This window comes from Portunus trituberculatus, chromosome 5 (assembly GCF_017591435.1).
Source record: "Portunus trituberculatus isolate SZX2019 chromosome 5, ASM1759143v1, whole genome shotgun sequence".
Taxonomy (NCBI): Eukaryota; Metazoa; Arthropoda; class Malacostraca; order Decapoda; family Portunidae; genus Portunus; species Portunus trituberculatus.
Genome location: NC_059259.1, coordinates 5,843,646 through 5,866,145, shown reverse-complemented (window position 1 = coordinate 5,866,145; position 22,500 = coordinate 5,843,646). Strand labels below are relative to the sequence as shown.

Here is a 22,500-nt window from a genome sequence, read left to right as displayed (position 1 = left end):
AGAGAGAGAGAGAGAGAGAGAGAGAGAGAGAGAGAGAGAGAGAGAGAGAGAGAGGAAGAAAAATAGAAAGAAAGAAAGAGAAAAAAAGAGAGAAAGAGACAAACACAACACATACAGTAGAAAACAAGAGAGAAAGAAAGAGAAAAAGAAAAACAAACCGACAAACACACCACATTCAGTCCAACTCCATTAAAAACATCACAAACCAACCACAAAATAAAAAAAAAGCAAAAAACTAAGAAGAAAACACCAACCCAGCTTTCATACCGAACTAGGAGGGAACTCAAATATTCAAGAGTACGAGACAGGCTGGACAGAAGCGAGAAGTATGAGAGATATGGTATTTAACAGCTCTCCAGCAGACGTAGGTGGTGAGACGTGAAGGAGCCAGCGTGTGGATGGGCGCGGGCAAAAAGAGTAACCGTTTATATATATATGGATCGTCTCTCAGGTATACAGGTAAATATCTAAATACCTTGAGTACTTTTTTGGTGGGTGTGTAAAATATTTTGTTCTGTTGAGTGTGTTGTAGTAGTAATAGTCGAAGTAGTAGTAGTTGAAGTATTATTATTATTATTATTATTATTATTATTATTAGTAGTAGTAGTAGTAGTAGTAGTTTGTTCAATTAGAAGAGAACAGAAAAACTAGTATATATAAATTTAAATGAAGCTAATCTTAAGATGAAAAAATACATATATACACACACATACACATCTCATATTTATTTCTCTTGTAAGTATTCCCAAGTGTGTGTGTGTGTGTGTGTGTGTGTGTGTGTGTGTGTGTGTGTGTGTGTGTGTGTGTGTGTGTGTGTGTGTGTGTTTGAAAGGCTAGCATTACAAAAAAGACGAACTTGGAATGAAAGCAAAATTGTAAAAAAATTGCTAAAAAAAAAAAAAAAATAATGCATGAAGGAAGACGAAAGATATAGAAAAAAACAAAATAAAGAAAGAAAATATATTCGTGTATAGAGAACATTATTCACATCACACAAATAAAGAAGAAAAAAAAAAACAAACCAAACAAAATAACAAAAACAAAACAAAACAAAAACACACACACACACACACACTAGTCATTAACCAAACACTCAGCACCACCTCCTTTCACACCAGTAGACCACGCTCCCCTGTGTGTGTGCGTGTGTGAGTTTGTGTGTGTGTGTGTGTCTTAACCAGGCGAGGCGAGCGTGCGTGAGTGATAGCAGTGTGTCAACGTGCTGTAAGTAAATGACGGTAATGATATCAACGTGGCTGACGGAAGCTGTTCTTTCAGGATAGGCAGGTAAGGAGGAGGAGGAGGAGGAGGAGGAGGAGGAGGAGGAGGAGGAGGAGGAGGAGGAGGAGGAGGAGGAGTGTTTGCCATCTAGGATAAATTGACAAAGCGAGGATAAGAGGCGGTAGAGAGAAGGTAAGCGAAGGTAAAGCATGAGTTTATTAATATATGGTATACGCTTGAGGGAGATTGAACGAGAGAGAGAGAGAGAGAGAGAGAGAGAGAGAGAGAGAGAGAGAGAGAGAGAGAGAGAGAGAGAGAGAGAGAGAGAGAGAGAGAGAGAGAGAGAGAGAGAGAGAGAGAGAGAGAGAGAGAGAGAGAGAGTAAACCCTAAAAAAAAAACTCGTAAATATATTTCTTGCGATAATATATTTTACCATTTTTTTTATTTTTTGTGGAAGGAAATAAAATCGAAAAGGCGCATTTTTTTTTCCCTCTCCTCTCATCAGATTCAAACTTACAGGCATAACTTCATTACTTCAAATTAAGAGAAGAAAGAAAGAACGAAAGAAAATGGAGCAGAGTAAGTTGAACACACACACACACACACACACACACACACACACACACACACACACACACACACACACACACACAAGTAAGAACCTCACATTTTTTCCATGAACTGCAGGGTAAACGAAAATTCAGAGAGATGCAACGTAAAGGAGAAGAAGAGGAGGAGGAGGAGGAGGAGGAGGAGGAGGATGAAGAAGGAAGAGAAAGAAAGGCAAGAAAAGTAAATGAGGTAAGTTAAGAGGTAAGAGAGGAAGAGGAGGAGGAAATAAGACGAAGAGTAAAGAAGGAGAAAGAGAAAGAAGTGAAAAAAAGAGGGAAAAAGAAATATTAACAGTAAATGCCATCCTACTACTACTACTACTACTACTACTACTATCATTATCATCATTGTCAGTAGCCATTAATCATGTAGCTAATTAACTATCAAACACTGGGAAACATTTTTAAAGGGACAGAAAATATTGTGGTCATTTTTGTGTTACTGTTCGTGTTCAAATGAAAAAAAAAAAGAAAAAAAGAAAAAAAGAATGTCATCACTAAAGGTTATTGTACTTTCTTTTTCATATTTTTATTCATTTTTTTTTTGTATGTCATTGTATTGTGTGTGAGTTTTGTTGTTTAGAAATTGAAATGTCATTTGTACATGCACGAGGACAGACACACACACACACACACACACACACACACACACACACACACACACACACACACACACACACACACACATCTCATATATACTCCAAACACATCCTTACTTGAAGATCACACAAAAAATACCCTAAAAAACGTATAAATAACTCTTAATGTATCCTGAAAAACACCTACTTAAAACACACACACACACACACACACACACACACACACACACACACACACACACACACACTAATGACCAAAAACATCATCACGTGGTCCATGTTATCAGTCAAAACTTTCGTGGACTCTGTGGAAAAAAAAAAAAAAAAAAAAAAAACTTACCCTTTACTGAAAAAATAGAGAGGACATTTAATTACACAAGATTTCTTTTCCTATACGACCAGAACCACCCGCTCCCTCTCTCCCACACTTTCTCTTCTCTTTCTCTCTTTCCCTCGCGCGTAATTGCATTTCATTAAGGCAGGACTGGTCTGGTCACCAAGTTTTCTTCATAATTACCTTACATTACCTCGGGGCAACTTCACCATCAGCTCCTGCCTAAATACAGCATCTCATCAACTCGCGGCCCCTTAGTAAATCACAGACAGGGGGGGGGGAGGAACACGGCAGACGGGGGTTGTAAAGACGATAGAAGACAGGCAGACTATGGGGAAGGAAAGGGAAAGGCTATAAGGAAGATGAAGGTAACTATAGATTAAGAGAAAAGGAGACAGAAGAGGATAAACTGAAGGGATATAACGAAAGGTAGTGAAGACGGTAGAGGATAGACAGACAGACCATGGAAAAGGAAAAGTGGTTACAAAAAAGACTAGGGGAGTAATTTTAGACAGAGAAGAAAAGGAACAGAACATAAATTGAATGGAGATAACGGGGAGATGATAAGACGATAATGGATAAAGAACAGAGACAGACTATAGAGAAAGAAAGATTAATGATATAAAGTTAAGAGGTTTAACTAGAGATGGGGGAAGAGAAGGAGAAGAGGAGGAGATAAGAGAGAGAGGAGAATGAGGGGAGAGAGGTGAGAAGGGGATAGACTAAAAGGACACGGGAAGGAATTGGATAAGAGGGAGAGATGGATAATGTGATAAAAAAGAGTGTACTGAAAGAGAAACACAGTAGGAAAGATTAAAAAAAAAAAGATAGGAAGGAGAATGGATAAAAGAGAAAAGAAGTAATGTTTAAGGAGATAGGAAGGAGAGGATAAAGAAGGCAAGGATATTTATGGACGGATGGAAAGAATAAAAAAAAAAGGAAATAAGATAATAGAAAAATGAGAGTAGAGTGAATAACAGGAAATAAATAAGTGGACAGGAGTAAGATGATGAAGAAGAGGAAGACGAAAGATATAGTAAAGGAAAGATCAATAGGATAAAGAGGGATAGAAGGAAGGAGAGGACGGAAATAGCACAAGAAGAGGATAATAAGATGAAAAAAGAGTAAAGACGGAAGAATGAAGAAGGGGAATGATAGTGAAGGATAGGAGGAGGCAAAGTAAAAAGAATCTGAGGGAAATTGGAAAAGAGAGAAAAAGGAAAAGGGAGAGAGAATATTTGAAAAGACGAGAAGGAAAGGGAGAAATGATGAAGAGAAGACATGTTTGATGGAATATGGAGAGGATGTGTTTGGTGCAAGAGGTAGAAAGGGATGCATAAGGAATAGGGAGAAGGATGAATGTTTAAAGGAAGAGAGAGAGAGAGAGAGAGAGAGAGAGAGAGAGAGAGAGAGAGAGAGAGAGATTGGAGAGTGCGAAAAATGAATAATAAAGAGTTCCTCTCTCTCTCTCTCTCTCTCTAGGGTACATTTTCACAGGCAGGAATAACGTTTACATATCGTGTGTATCTAAATTGCTTGTTGTTGTTGTTGTTGTTGTTGTTGTTGTTGTTGTCGTCGTTACCATATTTCTTTTTATTCGTTTTTTTTTATCCTTTCTCTCCACGTCTACCTTCTCCTCCTCCTCCTCCTCCTATTATTATTATTACCACCACCACCACCACCACCACCACCCCTTCTCACTTTCCTAAATCTATCTCACGCTTGCTGTACTATTTACTCTTCACAACATATATGTGTTAATAAGAATCAAAGATACTAATTGTGTTATAGAACTCACACACACACACACACACACACACACACACACACACACACACACACACACACACACACACACACACACAGGCAATATGGTTGGAAGGTTTTTGTGAAATGTTAAGCGTTATTTCCAGTGTGTTGTTGTTTTCTATTATGAAATCAGAGAATCGGAGAGTTGGCGACGTGTTGGAGGCAGGAATGGTTTGCTTTCTACATTTGAGTGCGAGACAGCCTCGCTGGGACACTTTCATCCTGAATGTGGTTCAGTTTGATGTTCAGCAAATCTTGAGCTAGAGACGTGATTAAACAAAATGTCTGACAGCAAACTGTCTTACAACATGAAGTGTGTGGCTTGCGTCTCCACGCTGCGAGAGGCTCCTCACGGCTGCGCCTCAGCGTGCGGCAGCCTGGCCAAGGCTGTCTGCCCTGGTGGTCCAAGAAACACACGGTGGCCACCCTCTGCTTCAAGGAGGCTCTCTGGCGACAGGGAGCCTCTGGCGAGTACGAGCAGAGCGCAGAGTGTGAAGTGAAGGAGGTGGCGCGGCTGAGACGCCTGGAGGCTGACCTGCCCGTCAAGGGGAAGTGGTGGAGCAAGGGAGGGCACGGCAAGATGCTGCTGCAGGCCTCGCTGGGCACCCTGCTGGACCACCTGGAGGGCAGCCCCGCCTCCGAGGCCTGGCTGGCACTCACTGCCACAGGCCTGGAGCTGCGTGTGCGTTGCCAGCCAGAGGAGGACCAGGGCGGAGCCGGCGACCCCCTGCCCCATAGTTACGACGTCCTCATGAACGCACAGGACTCGCCCTTGGAATACGACCACCTGTGGGAAGAGATTCCTCTGGAGGAGGAGGAGGAGGAGGAGGAGGAGGAAAGGAGGCCTCTGGGAGATGGCGCGTCCCCTGGGCATGGACCAGCCTGGACGACCTGCTCAGTCCTTGGGGCACAGAGAAGTGGCGAGGCGCCGGGGCCGTGGAGCAGACCATCTGCTCTACTGAGCGGGCCGAGCAGCAGGACACCAGCCTGCTGCCTCCATACTGGGACATGCCTGGCTTCCCAGCATGCACTGCCTCGCCCGGCAGCAGTGGCGAGTCAGACGAGGGTGTGCCCGCGGCGGCCCTGCCTGCCCCCACGACCAGTGGTGTGGCGGACGCAGGGCCCCTCGAGGCGACCCTTTCTGACCCCCTGCGCCGCGGCGGGGCAGTGCGGGGCAGCGCGGGGCGGCGGGCGGACTTGTTCCGGTGTGTTGTGGTGTGCCTGGTGTACCTGAGCTTCGTGCTGTGGGTTGTCACCTGTGGCGATGACTTCCTGGACGCCATGGCGGGGCTGGTGGAGGGCTGGCTCCACTCTGCCTCGCTGAGCGGCCACTTCACCGGCCCAACGCAAGACCTCTGAGTCTACACACATGGAGGGACCAAGTGGTCTGAGTGTCACGTGACCTGCAAACCAGATTTCCCTAGGCCTACCCAGCCTGACCACCTGACGAGGCCTTATCACCACAGTGTCCTCCACCTTGGTATCTTTCTTCTCAGTATCTCTCAACACAACCTCACTAGTGGTCTTACATTCTCCACAAAGCAATTGCAAATCTCAGTTACATTTGTGTTTCTAGATCTGTTACCTTGTGTTTCAAGAGACTGACTATTCCTGTACCTTCACCTGAGGGAACCTTTCTTTTTATGTCTTCTTTCACTGACAGCAAAATTTAAAGCACTTTTTCTGTAGCTGAACAAGGAAACACTGCGTCTGTGCCCGTCTCTAATCCTTCACTGGACAGTCTTTGTCTTAGTTCAGTGAAAAGTTTAAAAAGCATTTCCGTGAGAACAATCAAGCAAACACCGCGGTGTCTCTTCCTTATCCCGCGCTGATAACTGAGCTCACAGATGTGCTTCAATTGATGAAACGTGTGTGTGTGTGTGTGTGTGTGTGTGTGTGTGTGTGTGTGTGTGTGTGTGTGTGTGTGTGTGTGTGTGTGTGTGTTTGTGTGTGTGTGTTTGTGTGTGTGTGTAAGTGAGTGAGTGAGTGAGTGTGTGTGCTCGTGTATGCAAACAATGTAATCTGCTCTTCACCTGCTGTCCCGCTCACCTCCGCACAAATTGTCGATGATCCCTCACCACCACCACCACCACCACCGCAGCGTAAGGTCGTCACATCTTCTTAATCACGACTCTCGGCTCCCACTAACCAGCCAGCCACTAATGCCTTAATAAGTGTAGATTGAAGGTCACGCCACTCAATCACCGCTAATTTATACAAGAGCCGTGAGTGTAGCGGTTTTTTTTATTATTATTATTATTGCTATTCGTGTGTTTGTTCTTGTGTGTGTGTGTGTGTGTGTGTGTGTGTGTGTGTGTGTGGTTGTGTTTTTTGTATGTCTTGTGTTTATATTTATCTTTAATTCTTATCAGCATCATACATTTCCATTTATATATTTCTTTTTCATCAATGACTCTATTGTGGAAAAAACGTAAAAATGAAAACAACGACAAAATATTAATAAGAATAACTCCACCACCATCGCCACCATCACTACTACCAATACTATTACAACAACTACTATTACTACTGCTACTACTACTACTACTACTGCCACTCCGTACATTAATTCAAGACACACTTTACAGCCCACTAAAATTTGTACCTTCTTCAACAAACTAAAGAAAATGAAAAATGAAGAAAACTGTGCTCGTGAAGATTAGGAGAGAGAGAGAGAGAGAGAGAGAGAGAGAGAGAGAGAGAGAGAGAGAGAGAGAGAGAGAGAGAGAGAGAGAGAGAGAGAGAGAGAGAGAGAGAGAGAGAGAGAGAGAGAGAGAGAGAGAGAGAGAGAGAGAGAATCAATATTTTTCGTTTTTGAATAAGGAAACTTGGAATTTTTCTTAGCCTTCTAAAATATTGGATGGAAAAAAAATAACGATAACACTAATTGATAAATAAATAAATAAAGTTGATTAAAATGTACGTTAAAAAAAAATCTATCGAGAAAAAAAACGAAGCTAAAAATAAATGCAATTCTTATCTCTTAAAGGGGAACACACAATGAATTCAATATACCTTCGTCTTCTCTCGCACAGCCTTCTTAAAACACTGCCAAGACCACAGCACACCTTTAACACAGACGCTCTTAAATCCTTCCTCTCATTTACCTGTTCTCTTTACCTCGATCAACGTGAAAAAACTTATAAAAACTTCTCTATCCTTTTGACAGACACTCCATATCGTCAGACCAACAGAGCTTTTACAATGACACCTTTTTGACACCTTTCTATTTATGTTTCTATCTATTTTTTATCAGTGAGAGATAAGGAGGTAATACTATTTTTGTTATCTTCTTTTTTATTTCCCTTTTTCGTTTTCTATAGTCATTGAAAAGTATCAACCAAAGGCGTGTTCAATTACCTTGTTAATATATTTTTTTAATTTGCTTATATATTTTTTTTCAATACTAAGAATGAAACGGTTGATCCTCCTCTTTATTATTTTTCCCGATTTTCCTTCTTTTTCGTTTTTTATTCTCCTTCTCCTTTTTCTTTTTCAATTATTTTGTTTTCTTCTTCTTCGTCTTCTACACGTATTCAAAACAATTACTTAACACACCTTTAAGATACTATTACTTTTAAACATCCTTTCCTTTCATCTATTTATCATTTTCTTTAATATATTTCACATGTTTTAACAGTAAGAACACGTAAGCTTAAACTCCAGTCTATCTACCTTCTACGCTTCGCATCCTACAACTATCCAAACCACCAAACACTATAAAACACTAACACTTATATAACACATATTCAGTCACGTATATACCTCTCAATCCCTTCAATCCAGGGGCACATTTTTACCTTGAGATTTGTGTACGATTAGACCATTTGATTTACATTAGCAAGGGTCTATGGAGGTCAGAAGATTAATGGCCACAGTCTTCACTATTTCAATCCCCCACATGAGTTTCTGATGCCGTATAAAATCACCCAATAGTAAGCAGAATGAATATGAAAACGCGTGGTACTGAAGGGGTTAAACACTTTATCTTCTCTTCCTTCTTCAGGTATACCATAATATCACTTAGACCAGCTAAAAAGACCCCTCTTCGATTTATCCATCCATCCCTTTTGGCGCTAAGAATAAATGAGCCCCCAAAAAACTCTCCAGCCCTTCGTCTTCGCCTTCTTCAGGAATTAACGGCATGATGGCGCGTCGCTCATGTGCCTGTTATTCCATCGTAAACATGAAGGAAGCGAAGCCGTAAAGTAAACGGGCGAATTTCTCCTCATCGTTGGCTCATAAAATATTGGGAACGGTGCCAGCAAAGAGGTGGTGGTGGTGGTGGTGGTACTTCTCTCTCTCTCTCTCTCTCTCTCTCTCTCTCTCTCTCTCTGGCGTCTTCTTCAAAGTTCTATGCTTAATTTCCTATCTCTTTTTTTTCTCTTTTTTTCTAGTTTCCGTGTGTGTGTGTGTGTGTGTGTGTGTGTGTGTGTGTGTGTGTGTGTGTGTGTGTGTGTGTGTGTGTGTGTGTGTGTGTGTGTGTGTAAGTAGCATGACTAGCTCTCTATTTATTTGTTTATCTTTTTTCTTATCTCCTCATTCTTCATTTCACTTTTTTTCATTTTATTTATTCTTTACTTCAATCCTCTCTTCTCTCTTTTCTATCATTTCCTTGTATTTTTCCTCATTTCTTTCGTACTTTCCCGTATTTTTTTGTTTTCTCCATATTTTATATTCTCTCTCTCTCTCTTTCCACCTTTTCCAGAATATGACATTTGCGTGACAAACAAACACACACACACACACACACACACACACAGCAACGTAAAGGTTTTCCCAGCATAGTTTAACTCACCGAACGATTCCAAATTCAATTACACATTCATTAGCACATTAGCATAATTTGTCACCTGATACGCAGCCTGCCTTTAATGTCCTCAAACACTAAGAGTCTCCACTGCATACATTACCGTAGATAAATATGTAAAATGTAAGGATCGACTCTGTTTTTTCCTGCTGGTTAATCTTTCCTATTACCATCAACAAGTTTAAATTCCTTCACTGCGGTACGATTCAATTACCATGCCCAGAAATTTCTAGTGTTGGGAGTCATTACACGCATCAAAAATAATAGGGGATAGAAAAAAAAGGATAGATTTTTCATATTTCTACTAGGTTTAGGTATTGAAGGTGGTTGTGGAATGAGTGAAGTTGTCCATAGAGAGTGAATTAAGGAAAGGTGAAGCAGAATATGGCTGTGGAATGAGTGAAGATGTCCATAGAGAGTAAATTAAGGAAAGATGAAGGAGAAAATGACTAAATTAAGGAAAGATGAAGCAGAATACGGCTGTGGAATGAGTGAAGATGTCAAGAGAGAGAAAATTAAGGAAAAATGAAGCAGAATATGGCTGTGGAATGAGTGAAGATGTCCATAGAGAGAAAATTAAGGAAAGATGAAGCAGAAATGGCTGTGGAATGAGTAAGTTGTCCAGTATGAGTGGAAATTACTGAAAGGTGAAGCAAAATATAGCTGTGGAATGAGTAAAATTAAGGAAATTAAGGAAAAAATGAAGCAAAAAATGACTGTGGAATGAGTAAAGTTGTCCAGAGTGAGTGGAAATTAATGAAAAAATGAAGCAGTTAGGAATGAAAGAATTAAGACAGTTTTGTTTGTCCAGTTACACCCAAAAAAGTCTGTTCATGTTTCGTTTTCTTTTCCAATAACTCAATCATCAATTTAATCATCTCGTCTCTACAGTAAATTCCGAACTGTGCTCCTTGTCACTTCACGAACGCTGAGAAGTGAAGGGTAAGACTGAAAGGAAGGTCGCTTACTGAACGCTTGGGGGAACAAAAGAATGCTATCAAAAGGTATCTTAAAAGCAGAGGAAGTGAGACCGCCATGTTACTTGACTTCTGGGAGCGATTGTACTTGTGAAATTAAGCAAAGATGGTGTTAACCTTATTTTCATTCTTTTATGTCCGTCAAAACGATTTATTGCAGTGATCTGGATGGTATGATAACAGTGAAGGGCTTGGTTGATTTACTGAGGGGCAACAAACCTAACCTAACCTAACCTAACCTAACCTCACCTAACCTAACTTAATCTAGAAATATCCAGGATGTTAGTGATATGTGGAATACAAATGACTGTTTCTTTTTTTTTTCTCTCTTTGTATCAGCCAATCACTGCGAAGGGCGACAAAAACTCCAAACAGAAGACAATTAACATGAGAGGCAGTCCGCAAAACAAAGACGAGAAGAAAACACTAAAAGAATAAAGAATACGCGTCACAAAACCTCCCCCTTGACACACACACACACACGCTAAAAGTACGTGTTTATATCATCCAAAAATCAATTAGCAGTCAACCGTATCCTGTGTTGCACCCTCGGGAATGCAAAGAGCCTCAATGAACTCTGGCCACCACATTCTATCTTAAGCCTGAAGGTCTCCCCAACATTCATCACCCACTTCTCTCTTGGCCTTCCTCTACTTCTTCCTCCAGGCGCATCATACAAAACGCAGGACTAATTTACAAATACACGGATGAATAAGCTGAAATTAATAGTAAAGTAATGTATGCATTGTAAAAACGTTTGTACAGTATTAGGGATATATATATGCTGTGTGTGTGTGTGTGTGTGTGTGTGTGTGTGTGTGTGTGTGTGTGTGTGTGTGTGTGTGTGTGTGTGTGTGTGTGTGTGTGTGCGTGAATATGTATAGTTTTGGAGGTTCTATCTCTTTAATGTATTTTAATTAATGGTGTGCTATTAAAAAATGCGAATGATTTGCATAGTTTCCTTGTGTACATGTGTGTGTGTGTGAGAGAGAGAGAGAGAGAGAGAGAGAGAGAGAGAGAGAGAGAGAGAGAGAGAGAGAGAGAGAGAGAGAGAGAGAGAGAGAGAGAGAGAGAGAGAGAGAGAGAGAGAGAGAGAGAGAGAGGAAAGCAAAATCACTAATTCAGACTGGAGAATTCATAATATTATCGTCTCATTTATTTCACAGATAAGCTTTTTGACACCTAATATCTCTCTCTCTCTCTCTCTCTCTGATAATCAACAGGCTAATATTACATTCAAGAGTCTACTGATATTTAATTCCGAAGCACATAATCAAATTACAAGAGGGAAAAAAATCCTATAAAATATTGACATAAATTCCTTTCCACAATATTGTTTGAAACCTCACACAAAGGGAACAGAGAGAGAGAGAGAGAGAGAGAGAGAGAGAGAGAGAGAGAGAGAGAGAGAGAGAGAGAGAGAGAGAGAGAGAGAGAGAGAGAGAGAGAGAGAGAGAGAGAGAGAGAGAGAGAGAGAGAGAGAGACATAATTTTCAGGCTTAAGTAAAAATATAAATCAAGATCATTTTAAACTGAAAAGAAGATAGAAGAAAATTTAAGGAGAGAGGAAAAATACAGAAAAAAGGAGATAAATTTGAGGGAGAAAACAAAGGGAAGAAAAAGGAGGAAAGGGAATGAGGAAAGAGGAAAATCAGTATGAAAGAGAGAAAAAAGAGGAAAATTTATGAGAGTAGAGATAAAATAAATAGAAAACAGAGAGAGAGAGAGAGAGAGAGAGAGAGAGAGAGAGAGAGAGAGAGAGAGAGAGAGAGAGAGAGAGAGAGAGAGAGAGAGAGAGAGAGAGAGAGAGAGAGAATAATAATGTTAATAGCAGGGGAAACCAACAGCCATAACAATAACATACAAAAAAAAAAAAAAAAAAAATCTGAACAACTTTGTCACTCAACACGCGAGGCAGTCAATAAAAGAGAAACACAAAGGAACACAAAGGAAGAGCAGGCAGCAACAGACCTATTGTCCCTTTGGGTGTGATAAGGTTATATACTCTGAGAACTGAAGGATGTAGGATAGTAAAGAAAAATCCTCCTCCCCACCTACTGATTATTACTATGATTATTATTATTATTGTTGTTGTTATCATCGTCATCATTATCATTGTTATTATAGTTGTTGTTGTTGTTGTTGTTACCATTCTTCTTGTTCTTGTTCTTTTTCATTTTCATTATCATTGTCATTATCATTTTTCTTCTTAGCATTATTGTCATTATTATTATTATCATTATTATTATCATCATTATTAGTAGTAAGAACAGCAGCAGCAGCAGCAGTAGTAGTTGTCATAAAAGTAGTAGTAGTAGTAGTAGTAGTAGTAGTAGTAGTAGTAGTAGTAGTAGTAGTAGTAGTTGTTATTGTGGTATTCTTTACTGTTTCCACTAAGTAGCATATAAGTGGATTTATAAGTGAACATTACTACTTAAACGCTTAGTTACTGGTCAATAAGTTACTTTAAAGTGGAGTTTGTGAAGTGAACCTAAATTTAACAGAATGCAAGATATTTTTTTATTGTGAGAAAAACTTTATTTCATCTTTACTTTATTACTATTTTCCTTTCAGTCTGTGTGTGTGTGTGTGTGTGTGTGTGTGTGTGTGTGTGTGTGTGTGTGTGTGTGTGTGTGTGTGTGTGTGTGTGTGTGTGTGTGTGTGTCTGTGTGTGTGTGTCGATGTCTATTCAATTGTGGCCATTTTTTTCTAGTTTTGAAGATGAAATTGTGATCACTTATTTCATTTAGTGTCTGTCTACCTGTCAATTGGCGCTCTCTCTCTCTCTCTCTCTCTCTCTCTCTCTCTCTCAGACTTCAGACTCAGCCAGCCAGCACACACACACACACACACACACACACACACACACACACACACACACACACAAGGGTCATGAAAATTAGCACACACTCACATCATATGACCCGAGACACACACGCACACACTGCCTCACGAAATTGTATACACGCTCATGTAGATTTATTCATTTCCTCACGCACACACACACGTACATGGAAAAACCGAGACACTGACATGACACACACCTACACACACACACACACACACACACACATACACATGCCATAATGATAAGCTCTAACGTTTTAACAAGAAAGAAATGAGTTATGTGTTCTCTCCCTAAGTCCCAGAAGTAATAAAAGAGAAACAAAAAGAACGAATTGAAAGAAGAAAACACAGTAGTGAAGGAGGAACAAGCATAAAGAGCAAAGAATTCAAACTTTTTTATCACAATGACAAATATGAATACTCATTATTTTCTTTTTCCTTCTTATAAGTTTTCGTTTTTGTAATATGCATTTTTACGAGAGAGAGAGAGAGAGAGAGAGAGAGAGAGAGAGAGAGAGAGAGAGAGAGAGAGAGAGAGAGAGAGAGAGAGAGAGAGAGACGTCGTACTTTCTCTGTCTCCTTGTTACTAGAGATAGAGAAAACAAATACCTTTTCACTTGAGTTTTACTAGAAATGAATTCCTGAAAACCAACAAGAATCACTTTTACTTCAGCATTTTACATTATAATTATTTTGCTTTGAGTTTGGCTTCTTAATGCTTTTCCTTATTGATTTTCCCTCTTATATTAACCCCTTTAGCACCATGACGCGTTTTCACACTCATTCTGCTTATCATTTGGTGACCTTATACAGCTTCAGAATCTCGTGTGAGGGATTAAAATAGTGAAGACTGTGGCTATTAATCTTCTTACCTCCATAAATCCTTCTTGATGTCAATAAAATGATCTAACTGTACACAAATCTCAAGGTAAAAATGTGTCCCAGTACAACAGAGAAGCGAAGGACAAGTCACGATATTTCTTTCACTTTTCACTGTATATCTAAGGAAAGACAGCAGGAGTAGAGAAAAGCTGTAATTAACTGTCCTATTGCTACTGTCTCTCTTTACCAGCATAATCCAGTAAAAACTCTTAGCGTGGGCAAGGAAGGAAAGACTGACAAAACAGGAAAGCTAGAAGACAAAACAGAGAGATTAAAATGTTAGCTTTCTGAATGTTAGAAAAAATAGACATTTACTGAAATTTTTATCATTATTGTCTTTATCTTTGCTGTTCTCTTCCCTTATTCTATTCCTCTCTCTTTTATTCCCTTATTTTTATCTCAATTTTTTCTTTTTGTATCGTTTTTATGAGAGAGAGAGAGAGAGAGAGAGAGAGAGAGAGAGAGAGAGAGAGAGAGAGAGAGAGAGAGAGAGAGAGAGAGAGAGAGAGAGAGAGAGAGATTATCAGGTTAAGTGTAGGAAAAAGAGTAAGAAGTCAAGGAAGGAAAATAAAGAAAAGAAGTTAACTGCCTTCTTTTCAAGCTACATAAATTCCAGAGAGACCAAGAGAAACATGCCTCGAGAAAAATACACACGTAGACGCTTGTGGGAAGAAAATTATAAGAGAGAATAAGAAGTTAGACAAAAAAAAAAAAAATACAAACACACACAATAAACCCTCACTCTTTTGTAAGCTACTGAGAAAATTAACACACCAGTACAGTAATGTCCCGCCCACCTAGCCACCCTTAAAAAATATGATGGTTATTAAGGAAAAAAATATATATATGACCAAGGAATGATAAAAGAAAAATAATATACCAAGAATTCCAGACAGTTTATCTTTTTCATTACGCATTCCTGAAGTTAAGTAAAATATGTACTCTCGTTTTCTTTGCAAATTTTCATCTCTTTTCTTTTTCTTATCAACATGGCGTCAGGAATTTCTGCGGTGTATAATCATTGCTACCTTGACGGAGAGTAAATAATGCAGGTGTTCAGATGCCTCATAAAACAAGCTGAAGTGTTACCAATCTCATTATTTTTTGCTTCGGGGAACGCTACGCCACACAACACTCTGATTTAAGACAGTGTTGCTTCTTGAAATGTAGTGAAGTGTGTTTGTTTAAAGAGAGAGTTGAAGGAAATAAAAACGCAAGTTAGAAAAGATAAAAGAGAAAAAAAGTGACAGAAATGAAGGAGCTGAAAGGGACTAAATAAATAAAGGGGGAAAGAAAAAGAAGGAAAGCAGAAAAGATGTAAGGTTATAAAAGATAAAAAGATGAAAAAAGGAGAAATAAATAAAGGAGCTAAAAGCGAATAGATAAGAAAGGGAAAAGGAAAAAGAAGAAAACCAGGACAAGTGTAAGGTTATAAAAGAAGAGAGTAACAAATATAGAAATACAAAAATGGAAATGAAAAAAAAGTAAACTAGATAAAAAATGAAGAAGGAAAGGAAAAGAAAGAGACGTTACAAAATAAACAAAAGGGAGAGAAAGAACAAAAAAAAAAAAAAAAAAAAAAAAAAGCAGAGAATAATTGATAAAGCAAGAAAGGGGAAGAAAAGACCAAGAGAAGGAAAAAAAAAATAGAGCTTATCAAAGAGGCGACTAATAAAGAAAACCGAAGAAAAGAAATAAGAAAACAACAAAGCAATAAAAGAGAAGGAAAGAAATATGTAGAAGAGAAAAAAAACAATTGAGAAAGCATGACAGGAAAGAAAGAAAATATACACGAATAAACAAATCAAAAGAGACGAACAGGATGAAAACCAAGCGAATGAAAGAGAGAGAAAAAGCAGAAATACAAAAATGGGAAAAAAAGAAGAAAAACGCAACAACATGAAAGCTTTAGCAAAGGAAGAAAGAGAATAAAGCAAGTGAAGAAGAAGAATTAAAGTTAATAGCAAGTAGATGAATAAGAGAGGAGGAAAATGCAGAGAAAATATATACAAGGCAGAGAAAAATGAGAAAAAGGATGAAAAATAGAAAATAATGGAAACAACACTGAAGTAAATGAAAAGAGGAAAGAATGATAAGTACGTAGATCAATAAAAAGAAAACGGAAGGTGGATAGAGAAAAAATAAAACTTAAAAGATGCAAAATAATGGATAAAATAAATACACACGTAACAAATTAGAATATACAGTTAGAGAATAGAGAAAAGTAGAAAAAAAAGATGAACAGTAAGAAAATTGTACATAAATAAAGAAATAGATAAAAAAGAAAAATAAGAACAAGATAGAAAGATAAATAAATAACAAAAGAAAAAAATAATCAAAGTTAATCTAGCTTTGTATTTTTTTTTTGTCAAACTAAATAACAAAAACAAAAACATCTCTCTCTCTCTCTCTCTCTCTTGGACAGGTGAGAGAACCGTCCCCCAGTCACCTTAATGAGTCTCGTAACACCTGAACAATACACCTGAACCGTGACACACTCAGGTAAGCACGTGGCAATAATCGAGACGCCGTGACTAGTTTTCTGGGAAGTAGGAATTAATGGGAGTAATGGTAGTGGTAGTGGTGGTGGTGGTGGTGGTGGTGGTGAAGTAAGTGATATAAGGAGGAAGAGAAGAAGAGAATCAAGAGGTAAAGGTCTCTGTTGCATTATATAAACCAATGAACAGATGAGTGACTAATTAAATAAATAAATTGGGGAGGATTTCTAGTCTTGTGGTTTATTGAATAGAGGAGGAGGAGGAGGAGGAGGAGGAGGAGGAGGAGGAGGAGGAGGAGGAGGAGGAGGAGGAGGAGGAGGAGGAAGGACTATGGAGGAGTAGAAGAAGACGAGTGATTAAATGGAAGATGAAGAGTGGCAAGAACAACGAGAAGAAGGAGGGAGAATGAAAAATACGAAGAACAAGAAGGAGAAGAGACAAGAGAAGAAAAACAAGAACAATCAGAAAAAGAAGAGGAAAAATGAAGAACAGCACGGAAGAAACGAAAAACGATAAGAAAAAGAAGATGAATGAAGAATAACACAAAGGAAAATAAAAATTGTAAGAATAAAAAAAACATTACCATTAAAGATAACAACAACAACAACAACAAAGATAACAATAATAATAATAATAATAATAATAATAAGATAAATATTCGAGCAACACTAGAGATTCCGCAACACTAAAACACAACACACAAAAAATTAATGACAACACACAACTCATGGAAACTTAAATTACTGGTTCAGCTTTATCATTATTATTATTATTATTATTATTATTATTATTATTATTATTGCTGTTGATGTTCTAATTCAAATTGCTACCACCACCACCACCACTACTACTACTATCTGTACTACTACTACTACTACTACTACTACTACTACTACTACTACTACCACCACCACTACTACTACTACAACTACTAATATTAAAACCACCACGACTACCACCACCACCGCTACCTCGAACCCCTTTGTCTCGACGTATGCAAATGGAAAGGAGACAAAAAACGAATGCCTTGCTTAGATAATTTATAAAACTGTGTCACTAAAGCAATAATAATTCTACACGCTAAACTATTTCACGGTTTATGTTCCTTGGAAAATGATGAACAAAAAAGCAACAAAAGAAATTAAAGTGTACTGAATTGTGAAGAGCAAGAAAAAGACCACAAAATAACAGGCAGAAAGACAAGGTGGAGAAAAACTGGGTAGAAAAAAAATATTATGAGGAAACGTTTAAAGTTTATTGAAAGGAAGAGAAAAAATGTGACAATGTAAAAGAAAAAGATGAAAAAAAAGAACTGGGGAAGAAAAAAAAATAGTTTAGTAATATTATGAAGGGAAATGCATAGGAAAATATGCGAAGGAAAATTGGAAAGAAAAATATGGAGAACATGGCGAAATATTAAAAAAAAAAAAAAAAAAATCCAGAAGTGCAACAAAGAAGAGGAAAATGAAAGAAATAATAATTAATAAAAGAACGAAAATATGAAAGGTGGAAAGAGTAAAAAAAAAAAGGAATAATAAACAAAACACAAAGAAATGAGAAAATAATAGAAAAAGACAAAATGAAAATAAAAAAAAGATAAAATGAAAAATAAAAATGAACTAGAACAAAATCAAGAATAAAAAAAAAAAACGAACTAATGTAAATGAAATAAACACGAAACGAAATAGAAGACAAAACGAAAAGAAACAAAACGAAACAAATTCTCCAACAATGATAAATACAATGAAGAGACAAGATAAAGAACGAAAAGAAAAGAAAATAAGAGAAAAAAAAACATGACAAAGGAAAGGACAAAGAGAAACCAATATGACGAGAGAGAGAGAGAGAGAGAGAGAGAGAGAGAGAGAGAGAGAGAGAGAGAGAGAGAGAGAGAGAGAGAGAGAGAGAGAGAGAGAGAGAGAGAGAGAGAGAGAGAGAGAGACTTGAATGTAGTGGTCAATAGTGGTAGTTTGTGGTGAATTGTGGTGAATATAAACAAAACGCCACGCCATCAATTTTAAACGTAATTAACCACACCAATTAATATTCTTTTGCCTACATTTTTTCATTTACTTTATTTTTTATATTTATTTTGTATTTCTTTTTGCTGATGATATATTATGACACCCAAGCGAGATAAAATGACTCTCTCTCTCTCTCTCTCTCTCTCTCTCTCTCTCTCTCTCTCTCTCTCCCACACCCACACACTAACTTATTCACTCATTCTCTCTCTCTCTCTCTCTCTCTCTCTCTCTCTCTCTCTCTAGATGAAAAGACAGGAAATAATAAATATACATTGATAATTGTGTTGTGTGTGTGTGTGTGTGTGTGTGTGTGTGTGTGTGTGTGTGTGTGTGTTTTAAGTTTAACTAAATTTAATGTCTGAAAATCTCAGTTACGCTACATAAAGAAAAATTAATGAAAAAAAAGAGAAAAAAAAAGAAAACAGAATAAATAATAAGCAGAAATAAAGTAGAAATAAATAGTAATGAATAATAAACAAAAAAATACATAGAGGAAATAAATAGATAAACCCGTCGATACTTGAATAAATGAACAGAAATGTCTTAGTAAAATATGTAGTTTTAATAAGAAAAAACAACAACAACAACAACAACAACAGACTAAAAGATCCATGTATACTTTCCTGCTGAGAGAGAGAGAGAGAGAGAGAGAGAGAGAGAGAGAGAGAGAGAGAGAGAGAGAGAGAGAGAGAGAGAGAGAGAGAGAGAGAGAGAGAGAGAGAGAGAGAGAGAGAGAGAGAGAGAGAGAGAGAGAGAGAACGCCTCCATCATTAATACGAAGAAGGAAGAGGAGAAAATTACGCAATATAATCTTGAGCTCACGGAGGAGGAGGAGGAGGAGGAGGAGGAGGAGGAGGAGGAGGAGGAGGAGGAGGAGGAGAAGGAGAAGGAGGAGGAGGAAGGAAGACAGTGAGGAAGTGAGGTGGAGATAATGGGAATAAAGGAGACAAGGTGCCGAGAGAGAGAGAGAGAGAGAGAGAGAGAGAGAGAGAGAGAGAGAGAGAGAGAGAGAGAGAGAGAGAGAGAGAGAGAGAGAGAGAGAGAGAGAGAGAGAGAGAAACCCAACACGAAACATCTCTGGTAAATACACAATATAAAGGTGTAATTAAGCCCCTCTTTACCTGAACACCTGATTTAATTGCCTCTTCTCACCTGCCTAGGAAACACACTCACCAAATAACATAAGCCTTTAATAATACCTCATGGAAGAAAAGAAATGGAAGAGACAATAACTTAATTAATGTAATAATATGATGTGTGATGTATTAAATGGCTCGTGTGTGTGTGTGTGTGTGTGTGTGTGTGTGTGTGTGTGTGTGTGTGTGTGTGTGTGTGTGTGTGTGTGTGTGTGTGTGTGTTTGCCCGGCTGCAACTAATAAACAGTATTAATTTCTTGTTATATAATAGTTAAGAAATATTAAACAGGAGGTTGCAATAAACTAGACAAGAAGTAGTAAAAATTGGAAGTCACCTCGTAACATTCCTGAAATTTAAGAAGTGAGGACAGATAAGCAGACGAAGAACCCCAGAATGAAAAAAAAAAAAAAAAAAAAAAAAAAAAAACTAAGAAAAACAAGCAAAACAAGATACACGCACACAATGAGAGATAAATTTACAAACTATTTTTTCCTCCATGCCTTTTTTTTTTATTTTACGTAGGGAAGAGGGCCAGCCAAGGCAAAAAAAAAAAAAAAAAAAAAAAAAAAAAAAAAAAGCCCACTTGAGCGCTGGCTCTCTAAAAAGTGTAAAAGCGTCAGCCAATGTTGGGGAGCAAATGCCTCGATACCTCCCTCTTACAGGAAGACAAGTCGCAGGAATTCGGAAATAGAGATGCAGGGATGGAGTTCCAGAGCTTACCAGTGAAAGGGATAAATGATTAAGAGTACTGGTTAACTCTTGCGTTAGAGAGTTGGACAGAATAAGGATGAGAGGAAGAAGAAAGCCTTGTACAGCGAGGACGCAGAATAATAACGATAAACAGTATTAATTCCTTAGTATACAGTACTTAACAGACATACTAAACAGAACCTTGAAATAAACTAAACAAGTAGTATAAAAACGAAGTCATCTCGTAACATTCCTGAAGTTTAAGAAGTGCGGAGAGATAAAATGAAAAATTAATTCTCTAGGATACATGAGTTAATAAATATAAATAAAAGGTCGAAAGAAGGAAATAATCTCTTAACATTCTTCACACCAATGGATTAATGTACTAATATGATGTGTGATGTAATAAATGACTCGTGTGTGTGTGTGTGTGTGTGTGTGTGTGTTTGGCCGGCTGCAACAAATAATGATAAACAGTAATAACGAGCACTGTAAATATTGCCTTTGGATTACGCTGCTATTTTATATAAGCAATTAAATAAGATAAAATATTTACTCTGCCTGGGGAAAAATGTATAAAAATCAGAAATATAGCCTTTTTTTTCCCCTCCTTTCAAATTTTTCCTTTATTTTTGTGTGGTAAATTAGGACATTTTCTTTTCAACCTTCACCAGCACTCATTTTTTTTCTTATAATTTACTTTACATTTAAAATAAAAGATATATATATTTCCCTCCCCCCCTCAAAATAACCATTGTAGTGTTGTATTAATTAGCGAAAAACCAAGGAAATTAAATGCGAGTGTTAATAATAAGTTTCTTCTCTTCCATTTTCTTTTTTTATTGATCTTTGTACTTATTATCACTCCCCTTTCTTCATTTCATTTACTCCATTGCTGCTGTTTCCATTCTTTTCTATTTTCCATCTCCTCATGTTCTGTTTTCTCATTTTTCTCTCCCTTGCGTGTATATTTTTTTTCTCTCTGCATTTTCTTCCTTTTTATTTATCTACATGAAAATAAACAGCAACAAAATATTAGGAAGTTTCTCAAAAAACACGATTTTTTTAATATTTCCCATCAAAAGGAGAATAAATATTAATGAAAATGAATAAATGGATAGAAAGATAGATAGATAGATAGATAGTTACAAAATATATAAAGATGAAATAAATATAAATAATAAATCGAGAACAAGAAAAAATAGATACAAAGAATAAATAAAGAATAAATAGATATATAGAAATAATAAGTCAAGAACAATAAGAAAAAAAAAAATATTAAGACAATAAGAAAAGTAAAAAAAAAGATCGTTTTCTTATTAATTAAAAGCAAAAAAGAATAAATAGATAGATAAAAAGAATAAAGATGTATTTTTTTATTACTAATACAAATCACACTCGACAAAAAAGGATGAAAAAATAAAATATCGAAATTAAAACTTTGGAAAAAAAAAAAAAAAAAAAAAACACAGACACACACACACACACACACTATTTTCTTCACCGATTCCTAACATCTCATTTCTACAGCCAAAATATTCTACCAGTTCCCATTTTTAATTCCAAACCACAATTCCTAACATGAAACACCAATTCCTAGAAGCAATTCCAACCACAAACTCTTAAAACCTACAGCAAATTCCCACAATCTTTTCCCGCCATCAATTCCAGGCTACAATTTCTAACTTAAAACACCAATTCCAATCATACACTCCTACAATCTACCTTTTGAATTCCAACCATCAATTCCTGCTTCTAATCCCATCTCGCACACACACACACACACACACACACACACACACACACACACACACACACACGCGCGCAAGCCTCGAGGAACACACTCCGCTCGCTGCTCATTCCGACTTCAATAAAGAAAAGACCAAGGAAGGAAAAATATCAGAAAACTTTACTTGGAATGCCTAGATAGATTTGCGAATCTTTTCATGTACAGTGCAGTTCCTTGATTAAGTATTCAAACTCTCTCGAGGCTGACTGCAATTCCAGCTGGAGGAGGAGGAGGAGGAGGAGGAGGAGGAGGAGGAGGAGGAGGAGGAGGA

The 22,500-nt window shown here is 37.6% G+C and overlaps 1 protein-coding gene across 1 annotated transcript in view; it reads right to left on the bottom strand.

Annotated features, from left to right (window-relative positions):
- LOC123514863 overlaps positions 1–22,500 on the bottom strand; it is a 134,114-nt gene that overhangs the window by 9,583 nt on the left and 102,031 nt on the right. The window lies entirely within an intron of this gene.